At 46.8% G+C, this 22,083-nt stretch overlaps 1 protein-coding gene across 5 annotated transcripts in view; it reads right to left on the bottom strand.

Moving 5' to 3' along the window:
- The window catches only part of LOC135237867 (plexin-B1-like), an 81,401-nt gene that overhangs the window by 42,353 nt on the left and 16,965 nt on the right, over positions 1–22,083 (bottom strand). For 2 of the 5 annotated variants that reach the window (XM_064305392.1, XM_064305389.1), the window contains exon 2: positions 9,365–9,470. The gene's annotated coding sequence lies outside the window, so the exon portion shown is untranslated. Of the gene's footprint in view, positions 1–9,363; positions 9,471–22,083 lie in introns of all 5 variants that reach the window. The other 3 variants (XM_064305393.1, XM_064305390.1, XM_064305394.1) reach the window with 2 other exon arrangements.

The raw sequence follows: 22,083 nt of genomic DNA, 5'->3' as shown, positions 1-22,083 counted from the left end.
CCTTAAGACTCTGGGAGCAGCATAGCAGGGCCGAGTCTCGCCGCGCGGTTAAATCTCACACCTCCGCCGTAACGACGCCATTCATCACGGGGGGACGGGGGGGGACGCGGGTCACACGCTATCTGCCCCCGCGCAGAAACACACAACCTATCGCACGCCCCGGCGACGGGCGGGAGGGGAAGGTCCAGACTCAGCCGATCTGCGCCGACGTCTTCGCGAGCTTCACCTGACCTTGGATTCCCGGACGCTCCAGAGTTTAATTCATTTTTCGCCGAGAGGGGAGGGGGGGCACGGTGGGTAAAATAAACATCGGCGTTCCGCCTCCTCCTCCTTTCTCAGACTTGTTTTTGCCCGTCTGCCGTGCTCATGTTAAACACGTACGGCTGCGATGAAGACATAGTGTCATAACTCAAATACAAACGCAGCCGGGGGACGCGGGTCCAAGCGAATCTGGCAGGCTTTCGGCCGCTGTCTCAAGGTCCTACCAAACGTCCCTCAAACCTGCGCTCGGGAAAACCATATTCCGCAGGTTCCCGAGCTTGTCAAATCAGCTGGTACGGGTAGGGGCGTGAACAATGCACAAAAATCTTGGTTCGGTGCGTACCTCAGTTTTGACAGTTCAGTACAGCATAAAAAACATGAAATGCTAACTATAAAATAGCTTTCATGAACGAGTAAACAGCGGCTAACTGCCCATCATTTCCTGCCGAACGAAATAAGACACAGTAACAGACTAAGTTATTGGGGGGGAAATCATTTTGACTTTAAGTTCTGCACAAAAAAATGTGCGCGCGTGGGTCCATCCCCCCGGGGTCACACACGGTCGGCTGCAGGTAGCTGGGGGTCCCTTAGATCCGGAGGTCGGTGTTGCTACAGCGTTCACCACAGGAACAATAAACGCGAGAGAAGCTTCACCTATCAGAGAACCACGGCTTCCTCTGAGGTGAGCAAACAAGCCGGCTCTCGGCCCTGCGATTGGGTGGACGGGGCGGGAGACCGCCCTCCGACGGAGCGCCATTGGTCCGCGCCGCAGTCGGGCGGAGCGGCAGGCTGGCGGGGGTGATGAACGTGTCGTATCCGCCCGCCCCCCCCTTCCCGATGGGGGGCGGGAGGTGAGGAGCGCGGGGGAGGACAGGCAGCGGGTCCTCAGTGTCCGCCTCGGTACGAGGAGACGGACAGCTTCATTTAAAAGACAAAAGGCCCCCCTCCAGCCCCCCTCCGCCGCCCGCTGCACTGCCTGCCAGAGCGCAAGAGAGAGTGACTGAGGCGAGGGAGGGAGGGAGAAATACCGCCGCGATAGATTTAACGGATTTAACCGAGCGCGCTGGAGACTGAGATGTGAACGCACTCCACAGACACAGACACAGACACAGACACAGACACAGACACAGACACAGACACAGACACAGACACAGACACAGACACAGACACACACACACACACACACACACACACACACACACACACACACACACACACACACACACACACACACACACACACACACACACACAGGCGTTCCTAGCTCACGGGCGTTCCACGGAGGCCTCAAACACCGGTCGCGGTGAAATACAGAAGAAGCCCTGCAGGTAAAGCGAATCCTTCACCCCCCAGAACCCCCCCATCCCAATTACCCTGATGGAGGATCAATGGGAGAAATTGACCGGCGGAGCCTGGAAGAGGATTTGATTTAACCCAGAGGGGGGGGTGAGGAAGCTCACTGGAGGGGGTGAATAAAGACAGCTGTTCTTTCCACACGGAGGGAAAGCAGACAAGCGGGCGAAATCAATGGCTGCCTTATGACGGCACTGCTACAACAGACAATGGAACACTGGCAACGGAGTAATTCAACAGCACATCAAATGTAATGAAATTCACACCACAGACATTCAAATGATAAGCAAATAAATATACTGAAGGCCCAAGATGCAAAGAAGCTCTCCAAAGATAATCTTTGGCTCCTTCCCCATTGACTTCAATCGCAGATAAAATACATAGGTCTATTCCAACCACTACTGTCAAATCGAAACACTGAAATATATGGGATGAGGTAGGGTGGGGGTCAGGGTCAATTGATAAACTTCAAACACACAAAAACCTTATATACTTTTAATTATTCCCGCTAAAAAAAATCTTGTTAAAAACTGCAGCTATTATTTGTTAATTTTCTCTCTGGCATTTTCCTTTAATCGCACCTCCTCTCCCCTCCTTTCTGCTCATAAACAAATGAATAACAGATAAATAAGGTGCCCCAGAGTTCCATTAAATTAATACAAAACAACTAGGCAGTTCCATTAAAGCAATTCATGCGCACAGGGAAAAATAATAGGAGCATTTAATGGTGTCACTCATGTTTTAGCTCGCCATCCCCTAGCACCCATTAAGTGAACATGAATTCATTCATTTTCCCAACATGGAGGCAGGTCCTGTGCTCTCTGACCAGGTCCTTGAGTCAAAATGAAAGCCACAATCAGGAGCCAATTTGTCACTCGGTCAACGTCGATTCAGCCGCAGGCTTTCCGGCGCTGGGTCCTCCTCCCCGCGTTCACGCTCAGGACTGGCCGCGCGCGCATTCAGGCTGCCTTCCAGCGGACTGGCACTTTGACCTCAGCGCAGCTGAAGGACTGTAAGCCTCGGCTGTGCTAAGCTGGGCCGCTCGCTCGCACGTTACTTAAACACAGCAATCCTGAGGTGCCCTTTGCTGGGGTTCTTTGATAGAAGGCAGTACGGAGAGGTCTCAATTTGTCAGCTGCCGCTAAGCCCTCAGAAGGTTGGCGGGGGGAGGGGGGGGGTTATGTGCTGTGGAGCACCCCCCCGCCCCGCAGGCCCGTGTGGCCCCTCGTCTGTCAGGGCACCTGATGACCACATCAATATTTGACCGAGGCTGTGTGCCTTACAAGCGTACTGGGCCTCAGCTGGCTCTACAACTGGCCTCTCCACAGTGGAGAGAGCACAACAACCACTACTCACTCACACACACATACACACTCACACACACACACGCACGCACACGCACACACGCACACACATACGCACACGCACACACACGCACACGCACACGCACACACGCGCACACACACGCACGCGTACGCGCACACATACGCGCACTTGCACGCACACACACACACACACACACCTTCCCTCCTCTTCACACCCCACAAACACACACGTAGAAACACACAGGTTCTCGTGCTTCACTTCTCTCTCCCTGCCTCCTGCATTACGCAGCAGTGACAGGCCAGGGACGCTATAAGAGGCGAAACCTTCCCTTCAGTGAGCGGCAGCTCAACCGAACCGCCGCCCTGCGTCTTTCCCCCGTTACTTTCCCCAAAACACAAGCGCATTGCGACAGAGGCCCGCAATAATCCCCAGGAAATCTAGCGTACGCTCCAAAAGGCCATTCACAGGACCCCAAACAATCTCCCCCCGCCCCCCCCCATCCCCTCCCCTCCCGAGCCCAAACGCAATAAGCATTTTTGTAAATGGTTTAGCGAAATGTTCGTTTGTTCCTCTGGCGGCCTGCGGGTTTGGAACGGGGAGAAATTAAAGAAGCGATTCGGGCGGCATCTTATTTCCCCCGACAGACGATGCGCTTTACGGTCCAATGAGACACACAAGCGAACTGCGAACACACAACAAATGAACAGCGCGCGGCGGGTCCTCCACCGGGGCGCTGCGGACCTCCAGCCCCGAACGCCTGAATAACAAACCCGCCAGTAATCCCGGTCATGACCCACTTGAGGAAAAGACCCAATTAGTGCTGAATCTCTGAGTCCCTATTGTTTCCGTTAGCTGAGCAGATCCTTTGTTGTCTGCCATCTTTCACCACTGAAGCTAACACAATGCGCATCTATTTGTTTGTTCGGTAATTACTTTGCAGCGATTGAAGTTATGACCGCAAAAACACAAACGCACGCACGCACGCACACTAGGGCAAAGGAGTGCCCTAGTTTTTTTACCTTTCAGAAACCTAGGGGGGGTGGTATTGGGATTTTGAATGTTTAAATCAAAAGGAAGACACAGAAAGTGAAAGTTGAAAGTGGTGGCACATCAGAATGTAAGACTGCTGGCTTTCAGGTGCCACGTGAACGGTCTCCACCGATTAAAGCCGGTGACATTAGCCAGGCCCGGGGGAGGGAAATGGAAGCGACACCGTCAGCCAGGAGGCCGCAAACGCGCTCAAGAAAGCGCGTCCTCTCAGCCTTCCGGAACATTCCCGGTCCTCACACTGAAAGCGCATATTACTCCTGGAACAGCTGTAAAAGGGAGGAAATAAATGCGGAAACTCAATTACTTTATTCAGTTACTTCTGGGCTTTGTTCTGGCCAGTGTTGGGTTTTCTTTTATTCCTCTCGATGGAAGTCACCTCGCCTCAAACTCAAAATGGATAAAGCTGACTGATTCGATCTCAGATTACCTCATGCTTTTTTCACGTTTTCAGAGAATGTTACGGCTCAAGCGGAAAACATTAGGCGACACCAAAAATGCTACCTCCGGCAAACGGCTTTGAGGTTCCTCTACGGTGGAATTACCCAGGAACCCCTGAGGGCGTGTGACCCACGGTCAGCGATTCTCCGGTACCCGGGCTGGTCGTGGAATCTGAGGAACAAGCCGAAAGAGGTTTCAGATTCACAAACATACAAATGGAAGACCGACCCTACAGATCAAGGGACTTCAGCATAACACTACAAAACAGCGGGAGAAGGGTATGAGAAGGAAACTGAAGTTTACCCACTATGCACTACCCACTTCCAGCCAAAATAAATGAACCATTCACACCACTTATGAGACTCAAATTATGTTCTTTAAAACAGGACCTAACTGCGCCAACAAGAAAGAAGAAAAACTCGATTCAAGAATTTGGACCATGCCTTTCAGCCTCTCGGCCAGACCAAAAATCTCGCACCTTTTTCCACAGTGTACGTCAGAGAGTTTTCCAGTGAGCCACACTCAGGTGCGAAGACGCCCCTGCATTTGGGACAACTGTGACATTCACATAGTCCTAGTGCGGGGGAAACAAAGAATTCAAAGAACTGCCTCCTTAGTGAAAACAGAATGTGTGTATGTGTGTGAGACGCAGTGTGTGAGTGTGTGTGTGAGTGTGTGTGAGACGCGGTGTGTGAGTGTGTGTGTGTGTGTGTGTGAGACGCGGTGTGTGAGTGTGTGTGAGACGCGGTGTGTGAGTGTGTGTGTGTGAGACGCGGTGTGCGAGTGTGAGTGTGTGTGAGACGCGGTGTGTGAGTGTGTGTGTGTGTGTGTGTATGTGTGTGAGATGCGGTGTGTGAGTGTGTGTGTGTGTGCATGTGTGTGAGACGCGGTGTGTGTGTGTGTGAGTGTGTGTGAGACGCGGTGTGTGAGTGTGTGTGTGAGTCGTGGTGTGTGAGTGTGTGTGTGTGCCCGTCTGTGTGACGCGGTGGATTGGCATTTTAATAATGCTCCCGTGTCACTTTTGGCCACGGTTCAGGGGACTTGACTACAGGCAGAGTAATGAACAGAGAGATCGTTCCTTTTAAGGGACATAGCTGCCATAATCACACAGAACATGAGCAGGGTTTGGGCCTGCAGTATCCCCCCAGAGAGCAAACACTGTTTACTTTACCTGTGACTGGCATGAGACCAGCTGCAGACCCTATATGCTCCTAAAGCAAATTAAATTTGCATTTATTATTATTCATTTGATGAATGAGCATGAAACTGAGTGATAATTGACTTCCATATACCACACAAATCAAGGCATTATGAACAGATTTATGACACTCCAATGAGTCTCAATTTTCATCCTTTTCCCCCGCCCATCCCACATCTCATCAGATTCACTTTTACGAATCTTGCCATTAAAAAAAAAAAAACACTACCTCAACCTTACTCCGAATCTAGTGTTCCTTAACAGCGGGGCGGGGGGCTGCCCGGGGCAGCCCAGCCCAGCCCAGCCCTCCGGGAGGCTCGGGGTTTCCGCGCGAGCGGAAGTTCAGGTGCGGTCGAGCGGGGCCCGCGGGCTTCCTGCCCCCGCCTCCCGCCTCCCTGTAATTTAATGCTCGGCTGGCGGCCTCCTGAGCCAAGTGCAGGGGACATCGCAGCCACGGCGGCCATTTTACCCACATACGTCCCCCTCTCTGACCACTCCACCACGTCAACAGGCTTCCTGGTCAGGAGGGGAATGACATCTCTCACAGTGGCCAAGATAATGGCGAGAAATGGGTTAAAGTTAAACTAAAGTACAATCAATTACTAGTACAGTGCATTCACAAACAATAAAAATTAAAATAGTCTATAAATGTTTTCATTTGACTTTATTAAATGAATGAACTATTTTGCTCAACGCTGAATTTACAAGTATAAAAAGATCCTTTTCACACTGTATTCATACTGCTTATTTAATAATATTAGAAACACTGACTTGCTTCGTTTTAGGAAAAAATTGCATGGAAGGCACTCAAGAGGTCTGATACTTCCAGCACACGGTCTGAAAGGGAGTATGACTAAGTGGAATGGCAGTGGCTGGAGCAAACACACTCTGCAAACACCGATAGCAGCTCCCACTCGAAACTCTTACAGTTCCCGCTCGCGCTCGGTCGCAAGGTAAAGACAGCAGACAGACAGAGGTCAGAGTTTTGAGGAAGGATAATATAGTGCGGAAGGTTGGCATGTCTGATATTCTGGTGTGTTGTCCCTGCCTGTCTGTTGTTACATTGATTAGTCAGGCTGTTCCCGGAGACAGGAGGAGCTGCCACAAGCACTATACTGACCAGCATTCGGTAAATATGCAGACGGGTGGGCGGGTCGGTGGGTGAGCAGGCAGGCATGCATGCACACGCGGGTCTATGCCAGGCTACTGAGCACAGCACATGTGGGTGACTGGGTATGCGGTTTCACACTGCCTTAACGCCACTAATCACAACTGAAACCTTATACAGCCAACTTGCGCAATGGTGAGCGTGGCCTACAGAGCTGATGATGCATTAAACACTAGGCCATGTTAAGCAAGAGAAGGAGAAGCCCTTGATTGCATTCATGACCGGTCTTGACAGAGGGCAGGATGCTCTCCAGACCACAGGCACACTGGCTAACTTAGCAGAGCGGTCGTTTATCGTGGTTAAGTTCAAAGTTCTTAAGATGGCACCAGTCCCTCAGACTCCACTTTGCTGATTGGCTGTTTAAGACGCCTGTGACTGCAGCACAGAAGACCGTTTCCACACAGGGGGCCGCACAGCTCGTGATTATTCCGCGCACAGCTCGTGATTATTCCGGCGGATCGGTCGGCCCAAATGGATTCCGCCCGCCACGGCGCAGCAGAAGTGAGGATGAGCCGGGCCGTAAACGCTGGCCGGTGGTATACGGCCGCCGACCGCAGTAAATTCCCCAAAGACAAAGAGGGCACATTCAGGCGCTAACGCCGGACACGTGGCTCCTGACTTTCAAAGGCGAAACGGCGAAGTTCGCGGAAATGCGCCGCCGCAGGAGCCGTATGTTCGTACGAAGGCCCCGCCTGACAGGCTGCATCGGCGTGAATTCACAGCAAAGGCGAAATCGAATTGGCTTCTTCGCCGTAACCTCAGGTCCAATAGAACGAACGCTCCCTGTCAACTTATCGTTTTATTGTGTTTCGCCTGGTTTAGGAAATGCGAGCAAGCGTGTCACAGGGCAGATGAATTGATACAGAGGCGCGCGCATCAGTGATGGTATGCAGCCACACTCAAAATACAGCCACCCGCCATTCAGCTCCTTCCTGTTTCGGAGCCTGTTTTAAATGATAGGCATCTCAATGTGTCGCACTGCACCCACTGCACCCACCGCTTATTACCGAAACAAACAAGCCAGCACCACCGCGTTTGAAACCCACCTACAGCAGCTATCTAATCTTACCCCTCTGCTTGAATGGGGCAACAATTATGGTCCCTTACGACAAAGGGCCCTATGTTCACGGATCTAGATTCACGTGATTCTTCTCTTCCTGCGGCCCCCATAATCTCAAACCTATCAGCATCAGTTCCATGAAGTGAATGAAGCTTCACTTCATGAAACAGAGGCTCAAAGTACTTCAAGGTTCCATAGGGGAGGCTTACTATAAAGAACATGCAGAGATAACGGACCACCTCCAGACACAATTCAAATCGGATTCAAACAAATCCGAGTCATATCCATTTCTTGCGTTTAGATCGCAATCAAACTTCATACATGTGAAATTTGTTGAGAAATCAGATGGATGCTAATGTATGCTAATAGACCGTTAGCTTCACTATATCCAGTAAGACATTCTAAAAAAATAATCATGAATAATATTGAAACAGGCTAATATTTTTTTCCTTAGTTAAACCAAACGAGGAAGGTTTTATGACATTAACAAATTCATTAAAAATCCATGAAAATGTGTTAAAGCATAATAACGAAATATAACTTGTAACCAGAAGGTTGTTGGTTTGCACCTCTATTGGAGCCTTGAGAAGGCAGACAACAGTGATGGGGTATTCCATTTATGTGGAGGTGGACAAATTGTAAAAATACTGATGACTTAAGAATGTCAAAACGGTCAGATGCTCCATTTGTTGGGGCTTCACCACAGGGCCTGTAGAACAGACGCGCAAATAGCACATCCTGCTTGACTGAGGAGGAGGTGCGAACACCCATACAGAATGAGGAGGCGCAATCAGCACACCATCACGGAAAAAGGAGGTACAGACAGCACACCCTCGCAGACCAAGGAGGAGGTGCAAACAGCACAACCTCACAACAGGGTTCACCCGCAGTAGCTCCGCCTCCCCCCTGGCTCCCTTGGGCCTGGGAAAGAGGAGTTGGCGAGAGAGGATAAACACAGCATATACCTCAGGTCCGATTTCACAACGCAATCAAAACAGCGGGTTTTGTGAGAGTGCACAGACAAGCACTGGCAACATGGCAAGTGGATTGAGGAATCAAGTAGGGATGAAGCATCTGTTTATGTAACCGAGTTCAAGAAGAAAAAAAAATCCTAGACCCAAGTTAGAGGGGGGCTGGCTAGGGATTTCTAACCAAACGCTCATGAAACGACAAAGATAACAGTATGCAAAGAAAGCAGAAACATCTCAAAACCTCAGCGGTCTTTACTAACGGCCCAACTAACTGTGAACAACGCCCATTTCACATTTACGCTGTACTCTGCTGAGAATTCTCACAATATTATCCTGGCACCGCCTGCTTATAAAGCAAACGTATACACAGCATTTAGTGAGCTTGTTAATTATATGGTTGCGTGCACGCAACTGATGCTTACTAGGCCTGAACTATTCAGGAAAAAAATGACACTTTTCCTGAGAGTAAATTACATTAGTACTCTCCCCTAACAACATTAGAACTAACAAAAAAAAAAAAAAAAAAAAGACCTCCACACCTCACCGGTAGAATCCAGAAGATCAGCGCTGTTGCCGTGGCATTCCAGACCGTCAGCCCAGGAGGTAAAATGGCTACTGCAGTAACTCCATGAGGCGAAGCCGAACCTGGAGACAAAGGGAAAGGCCCGGTGAGTGCGTGCAAGCCGTGACTCAGGTGGAACATGTAGAAACCCCGAACGCCCGGCCGGCTTCCTGCAGGAATGCCCGGGAAGAACAGAGGCGGCCAATTAAAAGAGGTGTTGGTCTGTGTCTGTGTGCCTGTGGCAGTGGGAGAAGCGAAGACAAACAATAGACGTCGTATGAATCCTGTCTATATAAAAGCACCTTTTAAAGACATACAATGGATCTGAAAAGGCCACGTTCGCCTAACTTATGCCCACGGGCCATCTTCCCAGACTCTCAAGAGGGGGTAGAAAAATGCCACTGCAGAATGTGACAGAATACAACCTGAAAGTTTCAACTGAGAATAGAAGCCAAGCCAAATAAAACTGAACAGCTGTGATTTTAAGATTTAACGTATAAAAAGTAATCACCACCCATCCTACTGCTTCCACTTATCTGCTAGAAGACAGGAAATTATAGTTCTCGTCACTCAATGCCTTCCTATAGAATAGTGTTTACAGAGGGACACGCAGGCTGTCAAATTAGTGCCATGTCAGGTGAGGATAGCGCTGGGACGATGGGGTGAGAACGTCTTTGTCAAAGCAAACCGACGTAGTCCACGCCTACCCTGGGAAAACCATGGGCCCTGAAGACGCATCCGGAAAAAAAAACAAACGTCCAACATGGTATTTCAACAAGAAATTCAGTGGAGCGGTTCACAGCATGGAAAACTGCCAAATAGAAATGCTAATACTTTGTCAAAACGTGACCGCGTCCAGCCAGAGGAGAGAGACCCAAGCGCACGTTTCCTCTTATCTCCTGCCGCTAGTTACACAGCTCCTAGCAACACCTCTGCACCCCGTAATCTGAGGCGGACTTTGTCCAGATTATGACGGCCAACTCTGGGGGAACAAAACACCCTTTTTTGGCTGCCAACATTAACATAACCCGATGCCATGAAGTCAGCTGACTAACCCTTTTCTTGTTCAATCTAATTCCACATTGCTCATGTTAAAAAGAAATGATTAACTAATTAGAAATTACAATCTGAATTATAACCAAGGAGACCTCCAAGCAACGCTTTGGAGGATTTTTGGAGGAATTCCAACTTGCATTCATAAAGTAAAGGAGGGAAAAATGAAAGGTGGAAAGCTAGCTTTTGCCCCTCGGGCTTACACAGGTGTCACTACATACACGTACAGGCCATACATTTTTTATATTCATCCGAGCCTCGTGGAGCCCCGCGCACTCTGTGAGCTTCCCTCCCTCCAGGTGCGCTCATTCTCAGATGTGTTCGGTCTTGTAGAGTAATCTGCCAAAAGCCCCGGGGGAGGGGCAAGAGGAGCGCACAGGAAGTCGGGGAGAAAAGGAGGGGGGCGTGGCGCAGTCCCACGGCCGTCCCTTCTGAAAACACGGCGCTCCTTCATCAAAGGGACAGCCCTCTCCTCCGCTCTTCTCTGACCGCGGCTGGCTCAGAAGAAGCCTGATTCGCAAGTTATGGCCACGCAAGTAACTGCAAGGGGGGGTTGATGGGAAATCTGTACCTCGGTGCTGGGGTAGAATCGAGGGCTTGGAAAATACTGTAGAATTTTCCCTGAAATTACAAGGACCCCAAAGACAAATGCTTACAATATTCGCACAAAAGCATCTATACAGTGGCCAGAATTGGCAGGGGCTTAGTTCAGATGTACTGTTAGCATGCTGGTTTCTTCTCACTTGCACTAGTTGGGTTGATGGTTCCAGACTTTTTCTAATGCAAAAGGATTCTGGGTCTTGAATGGAAAAGGATCACCAGCCACGTCAGAGTGCCTGACAGCTCTATATACTGCACTGACTCAGACCAGCGGCACAGAAAGATTGCTTAGCCCTCGCCAAAATGCAATGGTCGCCTGAGCTCGTTTATCCTGACGCACTCTAGGGAATGACATCACCGCGACAGGCTCATTATGCTGAAGCCCAAGATAAACTCACCTTAACAAGGCCACCATTCAAAACAAACAAGACTTTATTCACAGCGACTGCCACTGACTTGACATGGTCAGGCCAAGCCAAGTCTCACAAATCAGGATGATGTTTCCCCATGAAAGATAGTTAATGTCCGTCACACAAACACACGCGCACATAAAATAGCACTTTGTCTGTAATATAAACGTGCGCATTTCATGGATATGAATTTTGAAATTATAAACACATCGGTATGGCAAGCGCAGTATCGACAGGGCAGGGGGATCATTACATGATTTGTTATTAAATACTTGTGTATTGACACTTTTAGCACACGTCTTCTCACACAGAAAGAGAGGGGGAAGCAAAGAGAGAGAGAGAGTGAGAGACAGAGAGAGAGTGAGAGAGGAGGGGAAAAAGAGTGTGAGAGGCATACTCCTAGCAATTACGTCTAGGTTCTAGGAATCAAAATACCTTCAAATTCACTTCTTGCAGATCTTTTTTCTCCTCACAAAGGGGCTTATTTACTTCTCCCATTCGCTCAGACAGACTGAGTAATTGAGTAAAAAGCACAAAGACAGTACTTCAGAGGTTCCCATCTGCCAACTCAATATACCAGAGACTGGTTTGTCATGGTACTTATTGTGCACTGACCGTCCCAGAGAAGTCATGGAGCAGGGAATGAGTGAAAGATGGAAAATGGTGACAGAGCTTCTTTCATAATAACACTCCTTCCCTCCCTCCCTCAGTCCCTCAGCCCTTCCCTCAATCCCTCTATACCTCTAGTGGAAAGGCAGTCAACTGACCTCAACTCATGGTGCTGCCCAAGAGCACAGCATCAGAATTACAGAACACTCACTCCTTCTATTCTGCTTGATGTCTCTTCTTGCCAAATATTAAAGTTTTGAACTCTTGTCATATGCCAGTAAAATCGTCCTGATATGTACTTTATTTATATCAATCCTCGCTACAGAATAGTAAGTTTTCTGTGGGTGTTTTTCTGTGCAAGCACCAGCTAACACAACTAATTTCAAGGAGTCCCTTATACAGCATCCTCCAGTTCCCAGAAATAGCTTTTCAATCCGAGGCAGCACAGAGGAGGCAAGCTGGAGGTTAAAATAGCAGCACTGTTAATTATCAACCAGTGCAGGGACTGGGGGAGGTTGTGTGGGGGCCAGCCAGCCTGTACAGACAGTGCAAGTTAATATGTTTGTGCGTGTGCATGCGTGTGCGTATGTGCATGTGTGTGTGCGTGCGAGTGTGTGCGTGTGTGTTTTATTGTCATCACTGAAACCCTGAATCTCCAACAGTCTCAAATAACAAGAGTTAATAGTCTGTTAACCACTGTGAACTACAATGTTCGTTTGCTCCGTAGTTCACTACTATTTTGCATTAAATGCTCAGATTCATTTTTAGTGCTCAGAGAACACAATAGGTGAAGGTCTGTTAACTACATCCAACACACACATTATCATTAGGGATTTTATAATTAGGAACTTTATGTGTATGGTAAAGGAACACTGCATATGATTTAACCATTGTCCTTCTCGCAGCAAGGTTTCCTAAAAGCAAAACAGAAAGTCAACAGAATGACTTCAATAGCAGCCACAAACGCCCAATACAGAGAAGTAAGGTGACTCTCTACAGACAAAACTGAGCAAAACATTCTGTGAAAACAAGCGGGGGAAAACGTTGGCATCGATTCTTCAGTTCCATTCCACCGCATGTCCAATGTTTGAAATTAGTTTCAAGTCATTGTTAGGATATTTTTGAAGCTAAGCCCATAATGCTTTGAATCATTTAAATGAGATACGGTTTCTTCCTGTGTTAACCCACGGTGGCTTTTTTCATTTCATAGACAATAAAGCAAGACGGCTTCATTTTATTGGCTTTTCTGACCTGGTTTATAACGCCTGCAGTCTGCATACAGATTGCTCCTGATCTTGTTTGCTTTTATGACAACAGTTTTCCCCTCTATTAACTTTCAGTGCTCTCGTCTAATGTTCAACAAACAGCTTTGTTGGGGACGTGGCTTTTATTTTCCAATCCAGACGCTTTAATGTTTGAACAAACCGACGGGGTCAGGGAACGAGCACCGCAAGTTTTTTCTTGTCTGTGTGCTTTCACATCGCCCGACCGCGATAAAAAGAGCAGGGACACGGCGGCCATGACGGGTCTGAGAGAACACATTTCGGGTGCGTTCATTTCCAGCTTAACTGCCTGCAGACCGATGTAATCAGTTACTGAAAAGAAAAATGCAAAATGCAACAGCGCTAGTTTCTAGATCACTGGTAGCCAACCTAACACAGTGGGTCAACGCTAACTGTTAGATTTCCAATGTTAATGGTAAACTTTCATTTTTTTGTAATCTAAAGAAAGCAAATGGAGCTCACTTGTTTCAAGGGAGTCCACGCTAGCGTTTGCTAGAGTTTCCATAAATGGTGGAGACACCGGTGATGAGGCAGCCGAATCTGACGGTGTCTTCTTTCTACATATTTTATATGAATATAAAGCAGTGGTAACCAACCCTGTTCCAGGAGATTTACCCTCCTGTAGATTTTCACTCCAACCCTAACAAAGCAGACATCATTCAACAGCTAGAGATTTAAATCAGTATAATCAGGTGTGCCAAATTAGGGTTGAAATGAAAACCTACAGGATGGTAGATCTCCAGGAACAGGGTTGGTTGCCACTGCTCTAGATCTACAGAGGAAAACTACAGAGTAAATATCAATCCCCCAAAAACCATGCATCGCAGCCAAAATAGACCAGACTGACCAGACTGCAGCACTATCAACAACAGCAGTTGGATACAACAGCTTCTGACACAGTGAGACCCGCACAAAACGAGAAATAAAGAGCTGATTATAACAGCCCAAAAAGAATGAAGTGTTGTTGGGCAGTTGGCACATTTTCACAAGGCGGGCAGGACTTCACACATTGGGAGATTTACTGACAGGTGCCCACTGGGAAGAGGTAGCACAACGACCCAGCATGCATTGCTGAAATGCAGGAAGAAACCAGCACTCCGGTTAGAAACAGACAATGAAAAACTTCTTAAACCCATTTTTATCCTTTTCTTCCATGTATTAGCTCTTTAACCAGTAATGATGAGAAGCACCTTTAATTCACTTGAGCAGTTTCAGCAAACTTTCTACACATAAGGCCTACATTTGTTAACAGCCCAAATTTGAGGCAGAATATTTCAGTTGAACTGGCTGACATGGACCATGACAAACTCTGGAATCACTCTCCTTGACAAATGTGCCTCGTCCTAATGAGCGTAAATGAAAAGGAATAGACCTGTATTCATACGCAAACTGAACGCCCCTTCTGTACCAACACCGCAATTATATGATCCAGTTACAAGTGAACTGTACGTCGGCCGTAAGCTATACGATGCATTCCGTAATCACAGTCATTAAGTATAATTAAACGCTGACCAAATTAGAGGCAGAACGCATGCCACCATTGTAGCTCATAATGAAAACAACTTATGTCTGCAAAAACTGTACTTCACATTCGCTTCTACTTTCGTAAGTTCCTCTAGATAAGAGCACATCTCAAGTGGATGTAATGTAACGTGGGTGTGACTTTCAGCTGGAACGGTGAGTCTGTTCCTTTAAGATGCCTGAATGTGATATACGACCGTTAATAAAGCAGACGTGTGAAATACCTTAGCCTGGAATGGGCTAGTTAGCGGAGCTTCGCTCAGAATCAATACGCACTGAGCGCTCTGCTGGGCAGCAGAGTCTCTACCCTTTCTGCGGCTCCGCACGCACTGAATAGGCTACGTGGCGCATGAGATACCCGTACGTTGTCATGGGAAACGGGGTCGCCGCCTTCTGTCCTCATCTGGAACTCCATTTTGCGGATACTTTTCCACACGAGACATTACTTTAGCAGACCCTCTTAACCGTAGCGGCTTACGCAATAACCTGCGTGAGCGAATGTAATATGCGAGAGCTGGAGAGCATTCAGGTTCCGTTCAGGTGCACAAATGGCCGCACTTCAAAACCCTTCCTTTCTCGTTTTGTTTTGGCCCCGACGGGGCCACAGAGCGAACGTTTGGTTGAGTTGCTACTTTAGCAAGGATGTGAAAAAACAACATGGCACCCAGGTCACATTTCATCTCTCGGCTTTTCCTTGACTGGAGCGTACAAATACTACCCAGGATTCAATACAAACAAGACAAAAATGCTTAAAAACAAAAGATTTTGACCATGTAAAAAACATTACTTCCCTTTTGAAAGCATGGTAAGAGCATTCTTCTTGTCATCAAACTCCTTGGTAGAAAAGCTCTATATCCAGATCAGTACATTTGCAGTCAACGTTAACACCCTTCATTGCATCTGATTATCACCACAACCGCATTGCTAAATTGTTACACACAGTGCAGGCGTACGTCTTCACATATACAAACACAATGCTGGTTTTATTCATTACGACCTTTAATCAGCGTCGAAGATGAGCTCGGCGAGGGCTGTGGCGTAATCGGCCCGGAACATCCAGGGCGATCGTGATCTACAGGCCACGGCGACAGCCTCGATATTACTCTTTTACCCCCCTTTCAAAGTCGAAATTTACCGCTCCGTCCGCTGGCCGTTACAAAGCGGTCCCATTCCTCTTACAGAGCCTGCCAATGGTGCCATTTTTCAAACTGCAACAGCAAACATTTGGCCGGCTTATCTTCGGCAGGCAAGAGGGCGGCTGAGAAAACAAACCAGGCGCTTTCAGAAAGCCCATCGCAGTAACGGACGCTCGCTCATGACGATGCTCCAACAGGCCTTTTTCAGCACATCTGGGCTTAGGAGCTGCATCAGGCTAGCCTACACCATCCTGCAACCCGGGTTATGTTCTCACTGAGAAACACACTGCGACACAGCAATGCCATTTCCCTCACGGAGAACTCTTCCAGTGCACGGTCTGCAAGTAAAATAAACTGCAGAAGAGGGGCCTGCTATTTTAAGTCCCCTGTTGCCACCGTATTGAAAGAGAAGGAAAATAATTACAGTGTACTGAACAGTTGCACGACCATCCATTCCAAAACAAAATGAAGAATTGTAATGTGACCAATTACAGACCATAAGATTTCTAATTTAAGACAACACAAACTTTAATACAGCTAGCTGTAATCACTTTCCTAAGATTAAAAACAAGAAACCTTAAATGAGCAACAGTCCACCTTTGATAATATCTTTTGGGTAAGTTCTCCATCCACACACCAAAAGATACCCACACATCTTGGTCAGTCACACCAGCTTACCCAAAGCAATGGTCGCCTACCTGTGAAGTCTGGAACACACACACATCTCTTAGCATCAAGAAACCAACTGTTCTGGGATATTATGCTGCGTCACCAAACCAGCATCGCCGCTGGTTTACTTCTTTCCCCAGAAGTTGTTGTTCTTAAACTACCACTGACTGAGTTTTCATGGCCAGGGAGAGCTATAATTATGCCGTTTAAAAACAAGGGAGCCCTTTTTCCTCCCACAGAGTAGAGATTAAAGCTTCCAAATATAACTTTGGTGTATCCTGTCCAAGAGGGTAGGCCTGACCATCCGCTTGGCACAGTGTGGATGTCTTCACTGGCACTTCCCTCCGGAACACACAGACCGGCAAAAGAAAAGGTCAAACCCACATGCGAAGCGACACGCTTCGCCACAGCACAAGCTCCTTCAGGCTTCTCATTTTTAACAAATGCCTGGGAGGCTGGGAGGAAGACTCCCACTAGACCACCGTCAGCGATTCCTGGCATCTCTCCACAGCCGAGAGAGAGAGGGACGGCCTGTTAGGCATTCCTTAGGTAGGTGTCAAACTGCTCAGGCAAAGCCCTGTAATAACGTGTGATTATCACACCTCAAATGGAAAAAAAAAATGGAAACTGGATTTATATTTTTGTGGATGGGAGGGCAATGTATGCTACACTGTGTAAACTGAGTCTCATACTAACACTGATGCATGAGTCATGACCTATCGCTATAAACAAACCTTGGAAATGGTGCCTAGGGGCTCCACCCTGATTACTACTTAACTTCACGATTACCATCTGAAATGCAGGTTGTATTATGTCAGGAGCCCTAGATCTCCACAAACAACTGTCAATGTACTACAGAAAGGAGTTGAAGAGCATAGGCCCAGCAATTCTGTATAGGATCAAACACATTCACATTCACAGCCCACTTGGTCCAGCATGAATGATCATACTTTGAATGATTTCTCAGATGCTAAAAGTTGTCAGTTTGTTTCAAAATTTCAACATGCTCTTTCCTTGTTTTTTTTGAAAGAGGTATATTAAACTACATTTTCCCAACTACTGAATCTGAAAACTTTATTTATTCTAAGAAATGGACTCATCAAGACAGAACTTAAATTGCTTATTTAAGTTCTGTCTTGATGTCTGCATGTGTGTGTGCGCATGTGTGTGAGTGTGTGTGTGCATGTGTGGTACGTGTGTGCGTGTGTGTGTGTGTGCGTGTGTGTAGGTCTCCACAGTGTGACAGTACTGTCAGCTGCTGTTCATCTGCCTGCTTTCATTACCAACGCTTATTTTACTCAAACTGTGAAAGGTCAGAGTTCTACATGCTGCCGATATCCCTCCCCCTCCCCCCAGCCCCCCTCCCCCTCCCTGGTTCCACCCTTCGCCAGGCTCCACAGTCCCTCTCATCCCTGTCAGCCTCTAACTCTCTCCGCTAACACTTTCACACCAAATCGCATTACAACTCCACATTTTCTCGAAAAGCTAGATAGATGTTAGCGGTTGCAAATTGGATTGCCACGACCTGAAACCACTTCCAGAGGTAGCATAGGAGACATCAACACCACGTGCAGGAGAGATAAGTGTGTTAGAGAGGAAAGAAAAATCTCCTTGAAGCAATTTGGAGCACCAGTCCTTTAGTCAGAGATATGGATATATTTTACCATCTAAAAGTCGAGAGATAATTGTAGGAGTTTCTTTGATTGTGCTTTGTTAAATTTGTTAAAAATAGTTGCGTGATTGTGTATGCTTGCACGTTTGTGTGTCAGTACCTGCTTGTGCCTGTTTGTGTAAGCGTGTGAGACGCACACATCCCCCCCCAAAAAAGTACAACCTTAATAATTCCCATTATCTGGATAAGCACACTAGCACAGTCTATTTTACACTAGGGTTGATTGAATTCAGCAATCTTTCTCCTGTCTCAGCATGGAAATTAATTTATTTAATGGACCGATTTATTAATATATATAACAAAAAATATACTATAGTATGATCTGATCAAACCAGCTGGCAAAGCCGTCACTGGAAGAAGTCATTGTTGGAATTGTTCTGTGACAGAGTTGTTCCAGGTTATTTTCCATGCAGGCAGCTGAGTCTGAGGAATCCATTTTATACCAGTCACTCCCATTGACTGGCAAGTGTATTCACACTGCAATTTTAGGATTTAGGCCCTTGCAAAGGGTTCCTCCTTACAAAATCCAAAGCCATGTTTCCATATGCACTTTCATTGACTCAAGAGAGATTTTTGGCTCCACACACTACTTCAGAAAATGTTATTTAACACTTACCTTAGAAACCCCTTCAAAAGGGGCAGATTTTTCTCATACAGCAAAGTTGGGGGGGGGGGGGGGGTATCCAGTCAAAGCGCTTGCAGACTTTCTATCAATACCAGATGCCGAATGTGATACATTTTTAAATATAGGTCTAAATCATTCACTTCTGACAAGTCCCTGTTGCAGCGTCTTCATTCGGGATTACTTTCTCTTCCAGGTGGCAGTAATCCCTTCTCTAATATGGGTCTGAAGGGGCCCTAGGGAGGAGCCGGACAGTCCACAGAGAGAAAGAAAAAAATGAGAAAAAAAAACACAGTACAAACCAATTCCCCTTCCAAGAATATTTTATGAACGTGCTTTCCATATTCCATACATGATATATTGAATACATTTTTCACATCTTTGCTAACGCTGTGATCTTCGGATACAGTTCAGACACGTTTCCATGTAGTAATGTGTAAAATATCTACAGCATTGCAGCACTGTGGTTGGGCGTTGGATCAGTGTCAAACATTAACCACTTCGGAACCCCTGCCGTTGTACGTTGGCTGCAAAAGGTTTCTGTACAGCCTAGAGAAATCTGTTTGTGATGGCAATGAGAAACAGAACTATACAGAGTCACAGATGCACTCGGTAGTTTATTACACACAAGAGCACCGGAAAACAATCTTTTTTTTGTTTTTCAGTCATTCCTTTGTGTGCTTAATAAAACTCAGTTCGACAAAAAAACATGCGCTGGATACAGGTAACGTCTGTACATATATTTAAATGGTAAAGTGGCCATCAGGATCAACCATCTCTTTCGACTGTAAAAATGTGTGCATCAACTTTATACTACGCTAGGCCGTAGGATAGACTGATTCCCTTTGATTTTTTTAAAGCTGGGATTACATAACTAAAAAAGTGCAATGTAACAATGCGATATTTGCGTGTATTAACTAGATTCATGATTACAGCTTTGAGGCTTTGACAGCTGGGTGGGCTAGGGGTTAGTGGCAAGCTCTGCTTGTCAAGATCTCATTTCTTTGCTTACCAGGGAGTATGATCAAAACTTTCCAGGACTCCAAGGTCAGGTTTGATACTTAATTACAATTATATGAGGCATATGAGGCCGACGGACAGGGCAGCAGAAACCAGAGGTCTGAGAGCATTATGGAGGACTTTCTTTTTAAATGTAACCATTTAAGGCATATTTCAAGTTCAATAAAATCATCTGGAAGATTTCATCTGACATCTCTAGCTTTTTACAAACACAAGCCCCAGAAAAACAGCCATCCACCATGTTTCAGCCCAAAGCAAAGCCTACACAAATAAACTAACAGTTTTGTTTGCAGAATTATTCTCATACACATACACTCATTGGCTAATTTATTAGGTACACCTGCTCTTTAAAGTAAATAGCCTGTTCCTCCAAACAGTGAATCATGTGGCTGTAGGACAGTTGGGAAAGCTTGCAGACATGGTGAAGAGATTTAGTTGTTGTTTGACCAAACATAAGAATGGGCATGGTATGACTGGTGGTGCCAGATGTGGTGGTTTCAATGTCTCAGAAACAGCTGCTCTTTTCGAGCTTACAGAGAACGGTGTGATAAACAAAAAAACATCCAGTGAGCAGTGGTTCTGAGGGCAAAAACACCTTGTTAAAGAGAGAAGTCAGAGGAGGATGGGCAGACTCGTTCAAGCTAACAGAAAGGCCACAAATGCTAAAATAATAGAAGTTTACAACATTGGTGTGCAGAAGGGCTTCTCTGAACGCACAACATGTCGAACCTTGAAGCAGATGGGCTGCAGCATCTGAAAACCACTCCAGGTTCTGTCAGCTAAGAACAGGAAGACGAGACTGCAGTGATCATCAAAACTGTAGGAATGTAGCCTACAACCTGTCTCACTCCTCATTGTTATCCAAAACTCCTGAAAGCACAGTCTGCAATCAAGTGTCTCTCCTTTTGCAACAGAAAAACCTCCTCAACCTCAACTAGTCAGGTTTCCAGTCTAGCCATTCCACTGAGACTGTCCTCCTCCCAGTCACAGAGACCCTTCACTCGGTGAAGTAACCATCCTCACCCTGCTTGATCTGCCGCGGCCAACACTGTGAACCACCGAATCCCTCCTCTCATCCCTTAGGCTCCACCCATGCATGGCTTGCTGATCCTATCAGGTGGCCTGGAGCGGATATGTAATCCTTCCCCCTGCCCCCTCATGACTGGTGTTCCACAGGGGTTGGTGCTTGGTCCTCTCCTGTTCTCTCTTTACAATAAATCACCTGGTGCAGTTACCACTGCTCACGACATGTCACATCATTGCTATGCTGATGACAACTTTTTTCTCTCATTTTCTCCCTCTGACACCCACTTTCACGTACACATTTCAGTATGCTTGGCTGACACTGCTGACATTGAGCCTGGATGTCAATCCACCACCTCAAGTTCAACCTGGGGAAGACAGAACTTATTTTCCTCCACACAAAGGGTCCCCTGCCAAATGATTTTTCAATCACTGTCAATGACATAAATATGGCAGTGCTGAATACAGTGTACATACCACCCACAACATCACCCTAAGGAGAAGCTTCAAGAAGCCATTACAGTTCAGCAGTCGAGTATTGGAGGATCTGGTGCTCTGTGAATATGTGCAGAGCCATACTTCACTGTAAAACCCATAAAGGTTGACTGGCTCGCTACTTCAAGCGCACATAATTGAAAACATAATTCATGCCATCTTGCCTTTGCGAACACAGCAGCAGTTACCATATAACACTGAAAATATTATAGTACTGCTGGCTCACCGCAGGACTGAAAATGGGAAAAATATATAGGCTAAATGTTTATCACTTAGAAGTTTAATAGCGTTAGTCAAAGCTGACTTGGAACACCCCACAACTCACTAAGAGTAAGAGAACAATAGCGCTAATATATAACATTCATTCAGTAGGATTAGAACAGTGGCAATATCCACAGAAAAGGATAATAAACACACTTGGAGTCAGTGACAGAGCAAGAATCACAGTGACAGTTAACTCAGTGAAAACTTCATACTATGCATGCACTTTTCCATCTAGCTGGGCACATCCCATGCACACGCTACAATGTCCTTTCTCCTGACAAGTCAGGCTGCCCCCAGTGCCTTCAAAACAGCATCCCAT

The sequence above is a fragment of the Anguilla rostrata genome, chromosome 13 (genome assembly GCF_018555375.3).
Source record: "Anguilla rostrata isolate EN2019 chromosome 13, ASM1855537v3, whole genome shotgun sequence".
Taxonomy (NCBI): domain Eukaryota; kingdom Metazoa; phylum Chordata; class Actinopteri; order Anguilliformes; family Anguillidae; genus Anguilla; species Anguilla rostrata.
This window is presented reverse-complemented; position numbering and strand designations above follow the sequence as displayed.